Source organism: Procambarus clarkii, chromosome 37, assembly GCF_040958095.1.
Source record: "Procambarus clarkii isolate CNS0578487 chromosome 37, FALCON_Pclarkii_2.0, whole genome shotgun sequence".
Taxonomy (NCBI): Eukaryota; Metazoa; Arthropoda; class Malacostraca; order Decapoda; family Cambaridae; genus Procambarus; species Procambarus clarkii.
In genome coordinates this window covers 14,960,688-14,978,502 of record NC_091186.1, presented here as the reverse complement: position 1 = coordinate 14,978,502, position 17,815 = coordinate 14,960,688, and the positions used below count along the sequence as shown (strand labels likewise).

The 17,815-nt window shown below is 53.6% G+C and overlaps 1 protein-coding gene across 1 annotated transcript in view; it reads left to right on the top strand.

Annotated features, from left to right (window-relative positions):
* LOC123765695 (protein PALS1) overlaps window positions 1-17,815 on the top strand; it is a 368,225-nt gene that overhangs the window by 272,910 nt on the left and 77,500 nt on the right. The window lies entirely within an intron of this gene.

Below are 17,815 nucleotides of genomic sequence, written 5' to 3'. Positions count from 1 at the left end.
TGATTATTTTATTAATTGCAACCATGTACACTGTTAATGGGCAGTTAATGCGTCTAGGGGAATGACCCGGGACGTGAGTTAGATTCTATTGCATTGCTCCAAAGAGTGTCATAGATATATCACACTATTGTGGTGTGCATGTACTGTTTATTGATGGTCTGTGTGGCATATCTCCTGACGGAAATAGATTAGGAGGAAGGGGGCGTAGACCTGACGATATACTCCTGGGGCTTCCTCTGACCCCCTAGGGATGACCTGCAAGGGTCTTGGTATCAAGATCCGGGAGAGTAGGCCTCCAAGAATGTCAAGATCCGGGAGAGTAGACCCACAAGCACGGCAAGGTCAACGTAAAGTATAATGGGTTAGCGTAAGAGAAATTACTCGTTACAACGAATGTTACAATCCGGAACACGAGTGTCTGGTGGACTACCAGAGGGCGAGAGGTTCAGGCCGCGTACTCCAGACGCTGGCAATACGTATAGTGAACTTGCAGATAGCTTATCGTGTAAACGTGTAGTCTCGGAGGGGCTGTGATCATTGGCAGCAGCTCAGACGAGAGGTCAATGTGGGCGATGCCTGTTTGCCTGTCCCCTCTCTCTCTCATCCTCCCCCCCCCCCCCCCCCCTCTCTCTCTCTCTCCCGCCCTGCCTGCGAAGGAATGGAAAGGGGGGGGGGGAGGAGGAGGCATTTCCTTGATGGGTCGTCAAGGGCCGCTCCCCTGGGCGTGTGCCGGGGCCCACGGTGGGAGGGAGGGGCGACTCCCAGGTTGGGGCAGGAATGCAAATTGTGGGCCTCGTCGCGTTGAGTTGTGGCGTCGTGCACCTCTGTCACCATGGTATACCTATCGCTTTATGACTACAGGGTCGAGCTCTTGGACTCTTGTCTGTTCCACCTGCCGAGTAACTCGAATTGCATGACTGTCGCTGAGGGCGCCCGCATGGCTTGGCGATTTCCCCTCAGAATCTTATTGAGGGCGCCCGACAGCTTCTGATTCGTAGTCCTGAGGTTCCGGGTTCGATCCCCAGTGGAAGCGGAGACAAATGAACAATAATTTATTTCACCCCGGGGAGCCGGTCGGCCGAGCGGACAACACGCGGTACTTGTGATCCTGGGTTCGATCCCAGGCGCCGGCGAGAAACAATGGACAGAGTTTTTCACCCTATGCCCCTGTTACCTAGCAGTAAAATAGGTACCTGGGTGTTAGTCAGCTGTCACGGGCGGCTTCCTGGGGGTGGAGGCCTGGTCGAGGACCGGGCCGCGGGCACGCTAGGCCCCGAAATCATCTCAAGATAGCCTACATGCCCATAATTATATATGTGTACTTTTTTATATTGGTCCCGCTGCTCCTTCGAATAGCCAATTCTTAATCAAGTCCACTACGGGCTCACCATAGCCCGTGCTCCTTGGGACTTGTTCACAGTAGCTGAATCTAAAAACAGCAGCAGCAGTAGTTAATTCAGTTTGCGTGCCTCTCGCTAGCTAATTGAGTAGTTTATCTTTGGAGGCTAATTAGTGCCCCCCCCCCCACATTCCGTGCATATTCTCTCGTTCTCTTTTGGTAAACATTTCCTCATTTCTCTTGTCATTTCCCATGTTTGTCTTGTCTCCTTCTTCTCCCGCTTGAGTCGTTTTTAGCGTTGCTAGTCCATGTTGTTTTAGAGTCAGCTACTGGGAACAACACGTTGCAAGTAGCACGGGCTATGGTGAACCCGTAGTGGGCACAGGAGCAGGGCTGTGACTGACAGCGCTAGACCATTTCCTTCAACCCGCTATACTCCTATCCCACGTTGTTCAGGGAGCAGCCTTCGTTGTAGATGTGTACACCATTTGAAGTTATGTGCTACCTTACCTTGAGGTTACCTTGAGGTGCTTCCGGGGCTTAGCGTCCCCGCGGTCCGGTCGTCGACCAGGCCTCCTGGTTGCTGGACTGATCAACCAGGCTGTTGGACGCGGCTGCTCGCAGCCTGACGTGTGAGTCACAGCTTGGTTGATCAGGTATGCTGGTTGAGCTCAGAACATAACTTGTGCAGGCTTAAGATCCGCTTCACGGGGGCGAAGTGGCTGGTGTTGTGGCTCACGGGGCCGCCTCCACGTGTTCCAATAGTGGTCTCGTGTTCGCCAGGTTGGCATAGGCCCTAGACTATCCTTTTTTGTGCGTTCTGCTTACCAAAACTTGGGGTTATATCTACCCCTGGGCCTACTGGCTACCTTTAGTTGGTTGGGGGAGATAATGTTTTTGTTTATGGACTAGGGCCACAGTCAGGGGGCAAGTCTGCGCACGCAGGCGGTCAGACCGGTATTATTTAGGACCAGTCAACCCATTCATGGGTCTGGATTCACCACTGAAGATAGCGAGATATGGCGTTTGGTTATTTGGAGGAATATTTGTAAAGTTAGGTTCTCAGACGAGCAAGTGGGGGCTACATTGTTTACTCCGGAAACTAGTGCCTGGTGTCCCACCATGCGGGGGGGGGGGGGGTGATGAGTTAAGATTGCTGACTTTGACATTTCCTTGTGAAAGTTTCTCTCTTAGTCGTCCAACCACTTGGGTTGGACGGTAGAACGATGAGCTGCTTGTGGTGGTGGTGGTGGTGCTTCAAGGTCTTAGTAAAGGGGGTATCCTCAGAAGGCCTACTGGCCTATACGAATCTTGATCTTCGCCGGCTGCGACGAGGTCATTGGCGGCGCTGCTGAGGTGGATCAGGTCAAACTTTACAACCAAGTTAGTTAATAGGTGGAGGGGTAGTGTGGGGGGGGGGGGGAATGGGTGGAGTGTGTGAGGCGGAACTCGCTTTACATGGACATGTTGGGCGGGTGTGGCCGATATTGGTTCAACAAATAATGCATCGCATTTTGACGTGCAGATCCCCAACGGACAAAATATGATGTACGCTGATAATCATAGGCGGCTCGCGGTAGTTTGCTTTCCTATTTGCGGGTCGTAGGTTGAGGCTCGGTTCTGGCAGTTTAGCACACTATTTTCTGTCCGTTGTGACGACTGGAGAGGACGGGCCGTTATAGCAAGGGTGTTCAAGGGTGAGATGCGGGGGGTCGTGTGGTAGAGGCAGACGACCATTGTATTGAAAGGATCGTGTGGGACAATATGTATGAAAGGCAGGAGATAAGGGGGGAGGGGGGGTCGGAGAGATTGATAGCGAGATAGGCTTGTGTGGTGGTGATGGAGCCTCCAGGTGTGGAAGGTTTGTGGTGGTGGTGATGGAGCCTCGAGGTGTGGAAGGTTTGTGGTGGTGGTGATGGAGCCTCCAGGTGTGGAAGGTTTGTGTGGTGGTGATGGAGCCTCCAGGTGTGGAAGGTTTGTGGTGGTGGTGGTGGTGATGGAGCCTCGAGGTGTGGAAGGTTTGTGGTGGTGGTGGTGATGGAGCCTCCAGGTGTGGAAGGCTTGTGGTGGTGGTGATGGAGCCTCCAGGTGTGGAAGGCTTGTGGTGGTGGTGATGGAGCCTCCAGGTGTGGAAGGCTTGTGGTGGTGGTGATGGAGCCTCCAGGTGTGGAAGGTTTGTGTGGTGGTGATGGAGCCTCCAGGTGTGGAAGGTTTGTGGCGGTGGAGCCTCCAGGAGTGGAAGGTTTGTGTGGTGGTGATGGAGCCTTCAGGTGTGGAAGGCTTGTGGTGGTGATGGACCCTCCAGGTGTGGAAGGTTTGTGGTGGTGATGGACCCTCCAGGTGTGGAAGGTTTGTATGGTGGTGATGGAGCCTCCAGGAGTGGAAGGCTTGTGGTGGTGGTGATGGAGCCTCCAGGTGTGGAAGGTTTGTGTGGTGGTGATGGAGCCTCCAGGAGTGGAAGGCTTGTGGTGGTGGTGATGGAGCCTCCAGGTGTGGAAGGTTTGTGGTGGTGGTGGTGATGGAGCCTCCAGGTGTGGAAGGTTTGTGTGGTGGTGGTGGAGCCTCCAGGTGTGGAAGGTTTGTGTGGTGGTGGAGCCTCCAGGTGTGGAAGGTTTGTGTGGTGGTGATGGAGCCTCCAGGTGTGGAAGGTTTGTGTGGTAGTGATGGAGCCTCCAGGTGTGGAAGGTTTGTGGTGGTGGTGATGGAGCCTTCAGGAGTAGGTTTGTGTGGTGGTGATGGAGCCTCCAGGTGTGGAAGGTTTGTGGTGGTGATGGAGCCTCCAGGTGTGGAAGGTTTGTGGTAGTGGTGATGGATCCTCCAGGTGTGGAAGGTTTGTGGTGGTGGTGATGGAGCCTCCAGGTGTGGAAGGTTTGTGTGGTGGTGATGGAGCCTTCAGGTGTGGAAGGCTTGTGGTGGTGATGGAGCCTCCAGGTGTGGAAGGTTTGTGTGGTGGTGATGGAGCCTTCAGGTGTGGAAGGTTTGTGGTGGTGATGGACCCTCCAGGTGTGGAAGGTTTGTGGTGATGGAGCCTCCAGGTGTGGAAGGTTTGTGGTGGTGATGGAGCCTCCAGGTGTGGAAGGTTTGTGGTGGTGATGGACCCTCCAGGCGTGGAAGGTTTGTGGTGGTGATGGAGCCTCCAGGTGTGGAAGGTTTGTGGCGGTGGAGCCTCCAGGAGTGGAAGGTTTGTGTGGTGGTGATGGAGCCTTCAGGTGTGGAAGGCTTGTGGTGGTGATGGACCCTCCAGGTGTGGAAGGTTTGTGGTGGTGATGGAGCCTCCAGGTGTGGAAGGTTTGTGTGGTGGTGATGGACCCTCCAGGTGTGGAAGGTTTGTATGGTGGTGATGGAGCCTCCAGGAGTGGAAGGCTTGTGGTGGTGGTGATGGAGCCTCCAGGTGTGGAAGGTTTGTGTGGTGGTGATGGAGCCTCCAGGAGTGGAAGGCTTGTGGTGGTGGTGATGGAGCCTCCAGGTGTGGAAGGTTTGTGGTGGTGGTGGTGATGGAGCCTCCAGGTGTGGAAGGTTTGTGTGGTGGTGGTGGAGCCTCCAGGTGTGGAAGGTTTGTGTGGTGGTGATGGAGCCTCCAGGTGTGGAAGGTTTGTGTGGTGGTGATGGAGCCTCCAGGTGTGGAAGGTTTGTGTGGTGGTGATGGAGCCTCCAGGTGTGGAAGGTTTGTGGTGGTGGTGGTGATGGAGCCTTCAGATGTGGAAGGTTTGTGGTGGTGATGGAGCCTCCAGGTGTGGAAATAGCCTCCTGAAGGAGCTTCTGCTACCCCTGATGAAGGCTCCCAAGAAGAGGGATCTGGGGGATATTAATAGGCAGAACTCTTCACCTTTGTGTACAAAAGAGGCGTACTTCCTCGTGGGAAGATATTTTAAACCCTGACTGGGTACGAAACGCTAGGTGGGGCATAGAGCGGGACCTCTCACTCAGTTTATTTGCACCCGCGTGTCCCACTTCTCAGCTGGAACACTGTGTGCTTGTCCACTTGTCTCGGTATCTTGTACGTCGTGACTACGTCTCTAGATATTTTGGTAGCTTAAGTTCTACCACTGGCGTAGCCATTCAGTTATAAGGCTAGCCAGCATACATATGTTTTCTTCTGTTATCAGTTTGAATTAGGGAGCTGTTAACTACTCAGGGTAGTGTGTACTCGCCTAGTTGTGCTTGTGGGGGGTTGAGCTCTGGCTCTCTGGTCCCGCCACTCGCCTGTCAATCAACTAGTGTACAGGTTCCTGAGATAACTGGGCTCTTATCATAGCTACATTTGAAATTGTGTACGAAATCGGCCTCCACTACATCTCTTGTATGACGCTAGACCTCTCTTTAGGCGTTTCCAAACTGTGGGAAGCAATTGGAACCCACAACAGTGGGTATACGACGTCGAAATTTCGATATAGGAGGATTGTAGAGACGTGGAAATAGGCTCCACCACATTCACTGCGTAATGTATTCCATCTGTTAACTTCTCTAACACTGAAAAGGTTATTTCTAACGTCCCTGTGACTCATTTAGGTACACAGTTTCCACCTGTGTCCCCTTGTTCGCGTACCACCCGTGTTAAACAGTCTTTATATACCTTATGAGTTTATCGGAGAACTCGGTACATCAGAAACAAGTGTGTGTGTGTGTGTGTGTGTGTGTGTGTGTGTGTGTGTGTGTGTGTGTGTGTGTGTGTGTGTGTGTGTGTGTGTGTGTGTGTGTACTCGCCTAGTTGTACTCACCTAGTTGTGTTTGCGGGGGTTGAGCTCTGGCTCTTTGGTCCCGCCTCTCAACCGTCAATCAACAGGTGTACAGATTCATGAGCCTATCGGGCTCTGTCATATCTACACTTGAAACTGTGTATGGAGTCAGCCTCCACCACATCACTTCCTAATGCATTCCATTTGTCAACCACTCTGACACTAAAAAAGTTCTTTCTAATATCTCTGTGGCTCATTTGGGCACTCAGTTTCCACCTGTGTCCCCTTGTGCGTGTTCCCCTTGTGTTAAATAGACTGTCTTTATCTACCCTATCAATCCCCTTCAGAATCTTGAATGTGGTGATCATGTCCCCCCTAACTCTTCTGTCTTCCAGCGAAGTGAGGTTTAATTCCCGGAGTCTCTCCTCGTAGCTCATACCTCTCAGCTCGGGTACTAGTCTGGTGGCAAACCTTTGAACCTTTTCCAGTTTAGTCTTATCCTTGACTAGATATGGACTCCATGCTGGGGCTGCATACTCCAGGATTGGCCTGACATGTGTGTGTGTGTGTGTGTGTGTGTGTGTGTGTTCGTGTTCGTTCCTGCTTAATTGTCCGTTTGCGCGTGTACACGAGCTTGGGGAGGATATGTGGGTGCATTGGTAGCAGTGTCTCGGCAAATACAACATACCTGACCTAAATACAGTATGTATCTGATTGGGTAGGGAGGGAGGGAGGGAGGGAATGTGTCCTAACCAACCGGGAGGCCTGGTCGGAGACAGGGCCGCGGGGACCTATGATTCCCGGAACCTCCAAGGTAAATATATAATGCAAATATAACCCCAAGACCACAACTCTGCTTCATTATGAGTTCATGCATCTTAGGATATGAACGCTTGAGCTGCCTACCCGCCAAACACACACCGAAACTACGACGTTGGTACAACGTTCGAACAAGTTTTAACACCACCTAGCCAGTTATAACAACCAATATAACAAGTTGTAACAACGTTCTAATACGTCATAAACACGTTAAGCCAAGATGTAACAACTTTATTACAAGTTGTAACAAGCGGAAAATAGACACAGTTTCGGTTTGTGTTTCCAGGGTAGGCCTTCTTTTGTTAACAAAATAGGCAGAAACATGGGTAAAGGTAGTGGTGAGGAAGGGGTTAGGGAATGTGCGGTTGCAGGTGGGGGTCAGAGGTCACGACCTGACCTCAGGGGGGTTAATCTTGTCGCTGGGAGGGGCTGGGAGGTAATTGTGGTGTAGGAGAGGATGCTCGGGGTCCCCGGCTACAGTGTGAGGCGAGGTTCACGGTCTCGTGGAAGGAAGTTTTTGTGAAAGATGAGAGAGAAGATAGGGAGAGAAGGAGCAGGGGAGGGGTGCCAAGAGGGCGTGGGTGGGAATGAGTGAGTTAGGGCAGGCGTAGGTGGAAGTGAGTGAGTGAGTGAGTGAGTTAGGGCAGGCGTGGGTGGGAGTGAGTGAGTTAAGGTAGGCGTGGGTGTAGGGAGGGGCAGGCGTGGGGGCCGTGACCATGGGAGAGGACGTCCAGGTATGTGGGAGGTGGGAGGTCTTGTAGAGGCGCTTGAAGGCCTGGGAGCAAAGGTTTTAACAACATCCTTCCCCCCACCCACCCCACCCCTTCATTTTCCTGGCACAATCACCTCTACATAGAGATTTTATAGGCTTAAATTACATTTTTTGTTTAGAATGGCGAAGGTGGGGGGATGGGGGTTTGGCAGAGATGTATTGAAGTGTAGAAATAAATACAATATACTAATTAGATTGACACAAAAAACACGATACGATTGGTGCAAATTGGGTGATAAATTGGTTTCAACCCCGCTAGAGAATCCACCTCCAAGGTTCCTATTAATGTTCTCAGGTGCATCACGTTAATATGAATTCACTGTGCATTGTCTCAATAAAGATAATTCAGTTTCAATGTACATTTCAAGGTCACATTGTTAACGTGGACATAGAGGAAGGTCACTTGGTCTTGAGAGACTGATTGATTGATGAAGATTAAGCCACCCAAAAGGTGGCACGGGCATGAATAGCCCGTAAGTGGTGGCCCTTTTAAGCCATTACCAGTATCAAGAGCTGATACTGGAGATCTGTGGAGGTGCGACTGCACCCTGCATGACGGGAGATGTCTCCCTTGTGAATGTGTTAAGATGAAGCCACCGAAAAGGTGGCACGGGCATGAATAGCTCGTAAGTGGTGGCCCTTTTGAGCCATCACCAGTATCAATAGATGAATGATACTGGAGATCTGTGGAGGTGCGACTGCACCCGGTCGGCCGAGCGGACAGCACGCTGGATTTGTGATCCTGTGGTCCTGGGTTCGATCCCAGGCGCCAGCGAGAAACAATGGGCAGAGTTTCTTTCACCCTATGCCCCTGTTACCTAGCAGTAAAATAGGTACCTGGGTGTTAGTCAGCTGTCACGGGCTGCTTCCTGGGGGTGGAGGCCTGGTCGAGGACCGGGCCGCGGGGGACACTAAAGCCCCGAAATCATCTCAAGATAACCACCCTGCGTGACGGGAGATCTCTCTCGTGCTGGAGAGACGTTAGTTACCCATAACCCAACTTCTACCAAAACAAGGAGATGCTTGTGGGCCTGCGGGCCGCTCCAAACTGCCTCTTAATAAATAGTGATCCACAAGACGAGCATGGCCCCAAGAACTGCTTGAGGAGTAGTAGAACTGAACCTACTCCAGGTAATCTTCAAACTCGTGAGCATAAACGCTGCCATGATGAGGCAGGAAGATCTTGAGAAATTTGTGGATGATCTTGAGAAATAATTCGACTATCTCAAGCTGTTCCCTGGCGATGGTCTGCTGGTTCATGAAGGAGCTGGGGCCGGCGGCTGAATGCTGGGAGCCCGCATAAGGGTCTCTAGTGGTGTAAACATGGCCAGGCTGCTCCCGGACCCCAGCTAATAATCAGAATGCGCGCTCCTATCGTACAAATGCTGTTATCTTGCATTTATCTTCAATCTGAAAGTAAACGACAGTTCATTAAGCGTCTTGCTAGAGTCGCTTGTCCGAGCAAGTCTCCACTTGCTGGACAAGTCTTTAAGACATCCTACAGTTGAATATCAAGTTACCCCTTGGGTGATACCAGACCTTATTCTGAAGCTCAAACCAGGATATGATGATTTTCAAGTGGGTTAGGGAGCATAAACAAGAGTGGGGGGGGGGGTATAAACAACTAAACTATGGGAAGCAATCAGAACCCACAACAGTGGGTATAGGATGTAGACATTGTGATTTAGGAGGGCGGTAGGGACAAGCTTAAGTAGAATGGGGTGCCGAGTAGCGTTATTAAGACACAGCGTAACAGGAATAAATCGGCATAGCGATACAAACGGTTTACTGAAGCCTCGGAGCTCGGCCGAGGTGGTATTCAGCCGGGAGTGTGTGGGGCTCTCGGCCGAGGTGGGGAGCTGGGAGTGTGTGGAGCTCTCGGCCGAGGTGGGGAGCCGGGAGTGTGTGGAGCTCTCGGCCGAGGTGGGGAGCCGGGAGTGTGGAGCAGAGGGCCGCGAGAACGCGTGCACAGCCTCCAGCGTGGACCTCATTACCATACCTAACCGGCTTAACCTGTTTGCTACTGCATGGCCCTCCGACCCTGGCAGGACGAGGTGTGAAGACCAGGCTGGCTGGCACCCCCCCCCCCCCAGTCTCCCCTGTCTTCCAAACATTCGTCACATTTATTGTAAATGAAGCATTTGTCCCAATAAGCTGCTGCCATTTACATAAAAAAAAATGTGCAAGTGTAAATACTAGTGTTAAGTGTTGGGGTGCCTGGGGGAGAAGTGAATATATTTTGCTGTCTGTAGCTAATTCAAGATTGATTATTGTAAATATATCGTAAGCGCAGTGCTAACCAGAGAGCGACTCGAACCTCCACGTATGACATAAACACAAGTGATGGCGATGAGTCACAATAACGTGGCTAAAGTAAGTTGACCAGACCACACACCTGAAGGTGAAGGGACGACTACCTTTCGGTCCGTCCTGGACCATTCTCAAGTTGACAGTCGACTTGAGAATGGTCCAGGACGGACCGAAACGTCGTCGTCCCCTTCACCTTCTAGTGTGTGGTGTGGTCAACAAGTGATGATGTTTTGCCTCGTCCCGAACCCTTATCAAAGTCATATCGCGACTTGATAAGGGTTCCAGGACGGGTCGAAATAGCTTTTATAACATATGGGTGAGGTAGGGGGGGGATTTTTGTCTGCTTTAACCCCATTATTGTGACTTGACCTTATTGGGGGGGTAGAAATAGCCTAAGCTACTCTATCCCTTTGAGATGTATTTATTGCTTATCTCAATAAACATACTTGAACTTGAACCTCAGCCAGAGACGACGTCTCATTAGAAGTCGAAATGTAACACTGATAATTTTGTGTGTGTGTGTCTGGGTATTGTTATTTTCTAGTTCCACAGCTTTAGATAAGGAGTCGGCAGCCTTCAGGCCTCCTTCAAGACGTCTTACCCTAAGATGTTTAAGGCAAAGTAAAGTTTAAAGGGAATAATAGGCAGTTTCTATACAAAGGAGGCATATAAGCAGTTTGGAAAAACGCTTATGCAACCTCCTCTCATCCCCCCTCCAAAAAAATGCAAATGTATTGTCATGAAAGTGAAGTAATGTTAATAAAGTGTCGGGTTGACCAGACCACACACTAGAAGGTGAAGGGACGATGACGTTTCGGTCCGTCCTGGACCATTCCAGGTCTGGTCAACTTACTTTAGCCACGTTATAGTGACTCATCGCCTGCAAAGTGTGAGGTTTGTAGTGGTGGAAACTGATCTTGACGGAGGAGGGTAGAATTGGCTTTATCTACTACTCTTATCTACTATTATCGTTTTGAGATGTATTTTTTGGGGGTCACATTAAACTTAAGAACTTGAAGCAGGTCTTGAGTAGCGACCAGTCGGTAAACACGACGCCACGAGGCGAAGGGTCTTCGGAGGGTGTGTGGGGAGGGGGGTGTAGCCGAAGTGGGGAGGGGGTGTTGGTTTCGGAGGGGGGGGGGTGACCGACGGGGGAAGGGGTCTTGAAGGGCGTGGGGGGCGGGGAGGATATGACCGAGAGGGCTAACCGCCTAGTTGACCTGTCCAGCAACTATGAGGCCTGGTCGAGGACCGGGCCGCAGGGACGTTGAGCCCCGAAATTATAGCAAGGTAAGGAGGGAGTGGGGAGGGGAGGGAGGGGATTTAGGGATGAGCGCTGAGCTAATCCCTCGTGCTTGGGGGATCAGCGCGTGTTTACTCCAGTAAGATCCTTAGATACGGAATGATTAGTTGTGTGTGATGAGCTTCCTCGCTGGGGCTGAGTAGTCAGCAGGGCTCTTCTTACTGGATGTCCCCCGCAGCGGCTTGTCACTAGCCGGGGTAACGAGGCGCATCTTACGGGGGGGGAGAAGGGGGAGGGGGGGTGATTGTGAACAGGTGAACACCATGTTGAACAGGTGAACACCATGTTGAACAGGTGGTGCTGGGACCCCCTAGCTGGTTTGTTGATAACTTGATCGTTCAGACTTGTTTGTAGATATGCACATTGCTTGTCTATATCTGCAGGGCGTGCCGGAAAGCAAGTCTGACTGCTCAAGTTATCATCAAACAAGCCTGGGTGTATACTTGGAGTAGAGCAACTCGCGAAACCGTCCACAGGTGAACTATAGGCAAGGGGGGGGGGGGATATTTTACCCATCATAACCCCACAACACAACCACCACCACCACCAAACACACCACAAAGCATTTCCCGTGATTAGGTAACCGGTGTAGGATTCGTTGTGACATGAAACCTAGTCAGAGGCCCCTTTCGCGTTTGGAAATTCAACACCGCCTATTGTGTTGTGACGCAACACCACAGGAGGTCCTGGGGCGGCTCTGTGGGTGAGCCTGGAGGGCAGCTCTGTGGGTGAGGCTGGAGGGCAGCTCTGTGGTGAGCCTCGGGGGCGGCTCTGTGGGTGAGCCTGGAGGGCAGCTCTGTGGGTGAGCCTGGAGGGCAGCTCTGTGGGTGAGCCTGGAGGGCAGCTCTGTGGTGAGCCTGGAGGGCAGCTCTGTGGGTGAGCCTGGAGGGCAGCTCTGTGGGTGAGGCTGGAGGGCAGCTCTGTGGTGAGCCTCGGGGGCGGCTCTGTGGGTGAGCCTGGAGGGCAGCTCTGTGGGTGAGCCTGGAGGGCAGCTCTGTGGGTGAGCCTGGAGGGCAGCTCTGTGGTGAGCCTCGGGGGCGGCTCTGTGGGTGAGCCTGGAGGGCAGCTCTGTGGGTGAGGCTGGAGGGCAGCTCTGTGGGTGAGCCTGGAGGGCAGCTCTGTGGTAAGCCTCGGGGGCGGCTCTGTGGGTGAGCCTGGAGGGCAGCTCTGTGGGTGAGCCTGGAGGGCAGCTCTGTGGGTGAGCCTGGAGGGCAGCTCTGTGGGTGAGCCTGGAGGGCAGCTCTGTGGGTGAGCCTGGAGGGCAGCTCTGTGGGTGAGCCTGGAGGGCAGCTCTGTGGGTGAGCCTGAAGGGCAGCTCTGTGGGTGAGCCTCGGGGGCGGCTCTGTGGTGAGCCTCGGGGGCGGCTCTGTGGTGAACCTCGGGGGCGGCTCTGTGGTGAGCCTCGGGGGCGGCTCTGTGGTGAGCCTCGGGGGCGGCTCTGTGGTGAGCCTCGGGGGCGGCTCTGTGGGGTGAGCCTGGGAGGGCGGCTCTGTGGGGTGAGCCTGGGAGGGCGGCTCTGTGGGTGAGCCTGGGAGGGCGGCTCTGTGGGTGAGCCTGGGAGGGCGGCTCTGTGGGTGAGCCTGGAGGGCGGCTCTGTGGGTGAGCCTGGAGGGCGGCTCTGTGGGTGAGCCTGGAGGGCGGCTCTGTGGGTGAGCCTGGAGGGCGGCTCTGTGGGTGAGCCTGGAGGGCGGCTCTGTGGGTGAGCCTGGAGGGCGGCTCTGTGGGTGAGCCTGGAGGGCGGCTCTGTGGGTGAGCCTGGAGGGCGGCTCTGTGGGTGAGCCTGGAGGGCGGCTCTGTGGGTGAGCCTGGAGGGCGGCTCTGTGGGTGAGCCTGGAGGGCGGCTCTGTGGGTGAGCCTGGAGGGCGGCTCTGTGGGTGAGCCTGGAGGGCGGCTCTGTGGGTGAGCCTGGAGGGCGGCTCTGTGGGTGAGCCTGGAGGGCGGCTCTGTGGGTGAGCCTGGAGGGCGGCTCTGTGGGTGAGCCTGGAGGGCGGCTCTGTGGGTGAGCCTGGAGGGCGGCTCTGTGGGTGAGCCTGGAGGGCGGCTCTGTGGGTGAGCCTGGAGGGCGGCTCTGTGGGTGAGCCTGGAGGGCGGCTCTGTGGGTGAGCCTGGAGGGCGGCTCTGTGGGTGAGCCTGGAGGGCGGCTCTGTGGGTGAGCCTGGAGGGCGGCTCTGTGGGTGAGCCTGGAGGGCGGCTCTGTGGGTGAGCCTGGAGGGCGGCTCTGTGGGTGAGCCTGGAGGGCGGCTCTGTGGGTGAGCCTGGAGGGCGGCTCTGTGGGTGAGCCTGGAGGGCGGCTCTGTGGGTGAGCCTGGAGGGCGGCTCTGTGGGTGAGCCTGGAGGGCGGCTCTGTGGGTGAGCCTGGAGGGCGGCTCTGTGGTGAGCCTCGGGGGCGGCTCTGTGGGGTGAGCCTGGGAGGGCGGCTCTGTGGGGTGAGCCTGGAGGGCGGCTCTGTGGGGTGAGCCTGGAGGGCGGCTCTGTGGGTGAGCCTGGAGGGCGGCTCTGTGGGTGAGCCTGGAGGGCGGCTCTGTGGTGAGCCTGGAGGGCGGCTCTGTGGGTGAGCCTGGAGGGCGGCTCTGTGGGTGAGCCTGGAGGGCGGCTCTGTGGTGAGCCTCGGGGGCGGCTCTGTGGGGTGAGCCTGGGAGGGCGGCTCTGTGGGGTGAGCCTGGAGGGCGGCTCTGTGGGGTGAGCCTGGAGGGCGGCTCTGTGGGTGAGCCTGGAGGGCGGCTCTGTGGGTGAGCCTGGAGGGCGGCCCTGTGGGTGAGCCTGGAGGGCGGCCCTGTGGGTGAGCCTGGAGGGCGGCCCTGTGGGTGAGCCTGGAGGGCGGCCCTGTGGGTGAGCCTGGAGGGCGGCTCTGTGGGTGAGCCTGGAGGGCGGCTCTGTGGGTGAGCCTGGGGGTTGTGTAGCACTGGGCAGTGCAGGAAAAGCAGCCACTTTCCTCTACTAAAAGTTTCTAATACTCTCTTTACCATTGACCATTTTAACATTATGCCCAAGTTTCTTTGCAGTATACGACGTGGCCAGTATTTATCTTCATAACATAATTATTGAAGTAAAATTATTAATTAAACTTGTCATGATTTCTCAAATCTGTGAGAGAATAAAATCAAATTTATAGTGAAGTCCAATTTTAGAAAGGCCTTATCACTAGGCTGCAGAGGAACTTAAATGTTCTCCAGAATGTACAGAACATTTATTGCTTTTATTTGTTGGCTTTAATTATGAGATGGGAGTCAGTGTCTTTATTTGAACAATATTTTTAATAACCTGAATTTGCCTCAGATTCTGTCATTGTTCTTCACTGCTGCAACTTGTTCCAGTTAAGTCCTGCCTTGAGGTGCTTCCTTGAGGTGCTTCCGGGGCTTAGCGTCCCCGCGGCCCGGTCCTCGACCAGGCCTCCACCCCCAGGAAGCAGCCCGTGACAGCTGACTAACACCCAGGTACCTATTTTACTGCTAAGTAACAGGGGCACAGGGGTGAAAGAAACTCTGCCCATTGTTTCTCGCCGGCGCCCGGGATTGAACCCGGGACCACAGGATAACAAGTCCAGCGTGCTGTCCGGCTCCCTCGAGGTGGAGGCGTTGTCTTCCACTGGCCACTGGAACAAGTGGGCGAGTTGAAAGCAACAATTCATTCAATTTCTTTATTATGCACCCCATACCCATCCCGTGGGCGGTGGTGTAAAGGATTACAGAGGCACATAATAGGTTCAGGAACTGAACCCTCTTAGTTCGTTTAGCTAAGCAACAGGGAGTGGATTGTTGATCCACCATCATTGTTGAGTGGATTGTTGATCTCACACTGTGAGTCACTGAGACTCACTCGCCTCGTGTTAATCACCGGTGAGAGTGAGCACTCGCCTCGTGTTAATCACCGGTGAGAGTGAGCACTCGCCTCGTGTTAATCACCGGTGAGAGTGAGCACTCGCCTCGTGTTAATCACCGGTGAGAGTGAGCACTCGCCTCGTGTTAATCACCGGTGAGAGTGAGCACTCGCTTCATTCATGTCAGCGTTACTCCGCTGCTGCTCGACCGTGTCTGGGAGTAACGAACCCTGATAATGGTGAAGCACGTTACCATTTTCGGCCAGACATAAAAAGCTGCGATTTGTTGCAGCCAGTTACGCGCCTTCCTCAGGGATGGTGCCAGGGGGGCCAGATTCACGAAGCAGTTACGCAAGCACTTACCAACCTGTACATCTTTTCTCAATCTTTGGCGGCTTTGTTTACAATTATTAAACAGTTAATGAGCTCCGAAGCACCAGGAGGCTGTTTATAACAATAACAACAGTTGATTGGGAACTTTTTATGCTTGTCAACTGTTTAATAAATGTAATCAAAGCCGTCAAAGATTGAGGAAAGATGTACACGTTCGTAAGTACTTGCGTAACTGTTTCGTGAATCTGGCCCCAGGTTGATACCTGGTTGATACCTGGTCGATGGGGTTCTGGGAGTTCTTCTACCCCCCCCCCTTCTACTACTTGACTTGTGAGAGTTTGGTCCAGGACTGTCAGCCCACCACTAGACTGTTCCCTATCTTACAAGTTGGGCGCTTAGGCCTTAAAATGGTCTTTGGCGGAGACCAGAGTGCCACTCCTACAATGTCACCACGTGATAAGGGGCCCCGAGATAGGACCGAAACGTCAGCACTTTCATGTGTGGGAGAGTTGGTGTTATTTGTTTTGATTAAACATGTTTGTGTCCTCTGGGTTAAAGGTACTGGTTGATCAGTACAACAACCAGGAGGCCTGGTCGACGACCGGGCCGCGGGGACGCTAAGCCCCGGAAGCACCTCAAAGTAACCAAGGTACTAGTGTTTCTGCAGTGAGTTAGGTGAATAGGGTTTCTCTTCCTTGGGTGACCACAGTGTTTTTATGGATGGACCGGCAATATGTAGGCCTGTATTGCTCACGGGATGTACGGGCTTTGTACTGCGAGTGGTAGATGGAGGGAGATAGACCATCCTGTCTCGCTGCTGGCTTGAATTCAAACCCATGAATAGGTTGCAGGCGACGAGTCACAATAACGTGGCTAAAGTATGTTGACCAGACCACACACTAGAAGGTGAAGGGACGACGACGTTTCGGTCCGTCCTGGACCATTTTCAAGTCGACTGAGAATCAATCGACCGTCCTGGACCATTCTCAATCGATTTGAGAATGGTCCAGGACGGACCGAAACGTCGTCGTCCCTTCACCTTCTAGTGTGTGGTCTGGTCAACAGTGAATGGGTTGATTGATATATTCTCCCTGGTTCGTGTACTCCGGACAAGCTTGCCCACAATGTGAACACAATGGACCCAAGATTTATCTTGTACATTATTGCCATAATGGGATTACAGGCTTTGTTGGCATGTCCATGTGAGAGAACTTGTGGAACTTGTTTTAGCTTTGGCGAAGGTCTATTTGGAGATTAATACATTCGTATTTTAAATTTACATTTTGCCCCGAGGGGCGAGTTTATTGGGCAGCGCCACTCATCCTTGTGAGTGGACACTTAGCTTTGTTTGGCAATGGAGTTTTTGACTGTATGGGGGACTTGTAAGACTCTTACATGGGGTGCTTTTTTCCGGACTAACTTCTTGGCTGTTATAGATTCAGCTACTCGGAACAAGTTCCAAGTAGCACGGGCTATGGTGAACCCGTAGTGGACTCACCTGGCACAGGAGCGGTGCGGATGAACTTCTTGGGGTTAAATTACGACTTTATTTCCCCTGTTGCTAAAACAAGTATCAAAAGCAGTCAGGAGGAAGTACCGGTGCTCGCAAGATGGTGAATGTTGTGACGGTGAGTTGCGGCCGTCCGCTGCCGCCGGCAGAGGGTCTCGTCTCGGGTCCATGGAGAGTGGAGGCTCGTCCGACCAGATTTATCCTGCATCTTGCCCCTTCCTCCTCAAGCTGCCCTCCTCGTACGCCAGAAATGGGAGAGGCGCTTCACCCTTACCCATCTTCATTGGTTGATGTACTTCATTTTATGCCTGGCGGTAAATGAGCCCAGCTGGCTGCCACCCGCAGCCTGGAGGCCCCTGTCTGTGGCTGCCAACCCCCAGCCAGGGGGACCCCTGTCTGTGGCTGCCAACCCCCAGCCAGGGGGACCCCTGTCTGTGGCTGCTAACCTCAGCCAGGGGAACCCCTGTCTGTGGCTGCCAACCCGCAGCCAGGGGAACCCCTGTCTGTGGCTGCCAACCCCCAGCCAGGGGAACCCCTGTCTGTGGCTCAGTGTGATGCATCAAAGAGGATTTCATCAGTTTAACTATATTTCCAAGGCGTGATCCCCCTGGCCCGCCTGTACCGTTGTATCCACACTTGGATAAGCGGATTACTCACCACTTGGCCCCTGGGTTGAGGGCAAGCTCTGAGGGCATGGTGACGTGGGAGGGAGGCTGGGGAGGCCCCGGAATCATCGCAAGGTAACAGCAAGGTAAGGGAACGTGACATGATAAGAGCATCGTCTACCATCCGGGCTAGCCGAGTGTGTAAATTGAGTGTGTGCGTGTAAGTGGTGGTGGTCGGGTGACCTTTAGTTCCCCCCTACCCCACCCGCTGGGGGTGGCGTAGGTCACCTCACTATGGAGTACGCGTTCATATAGTTGGTGTGTGCCTCCT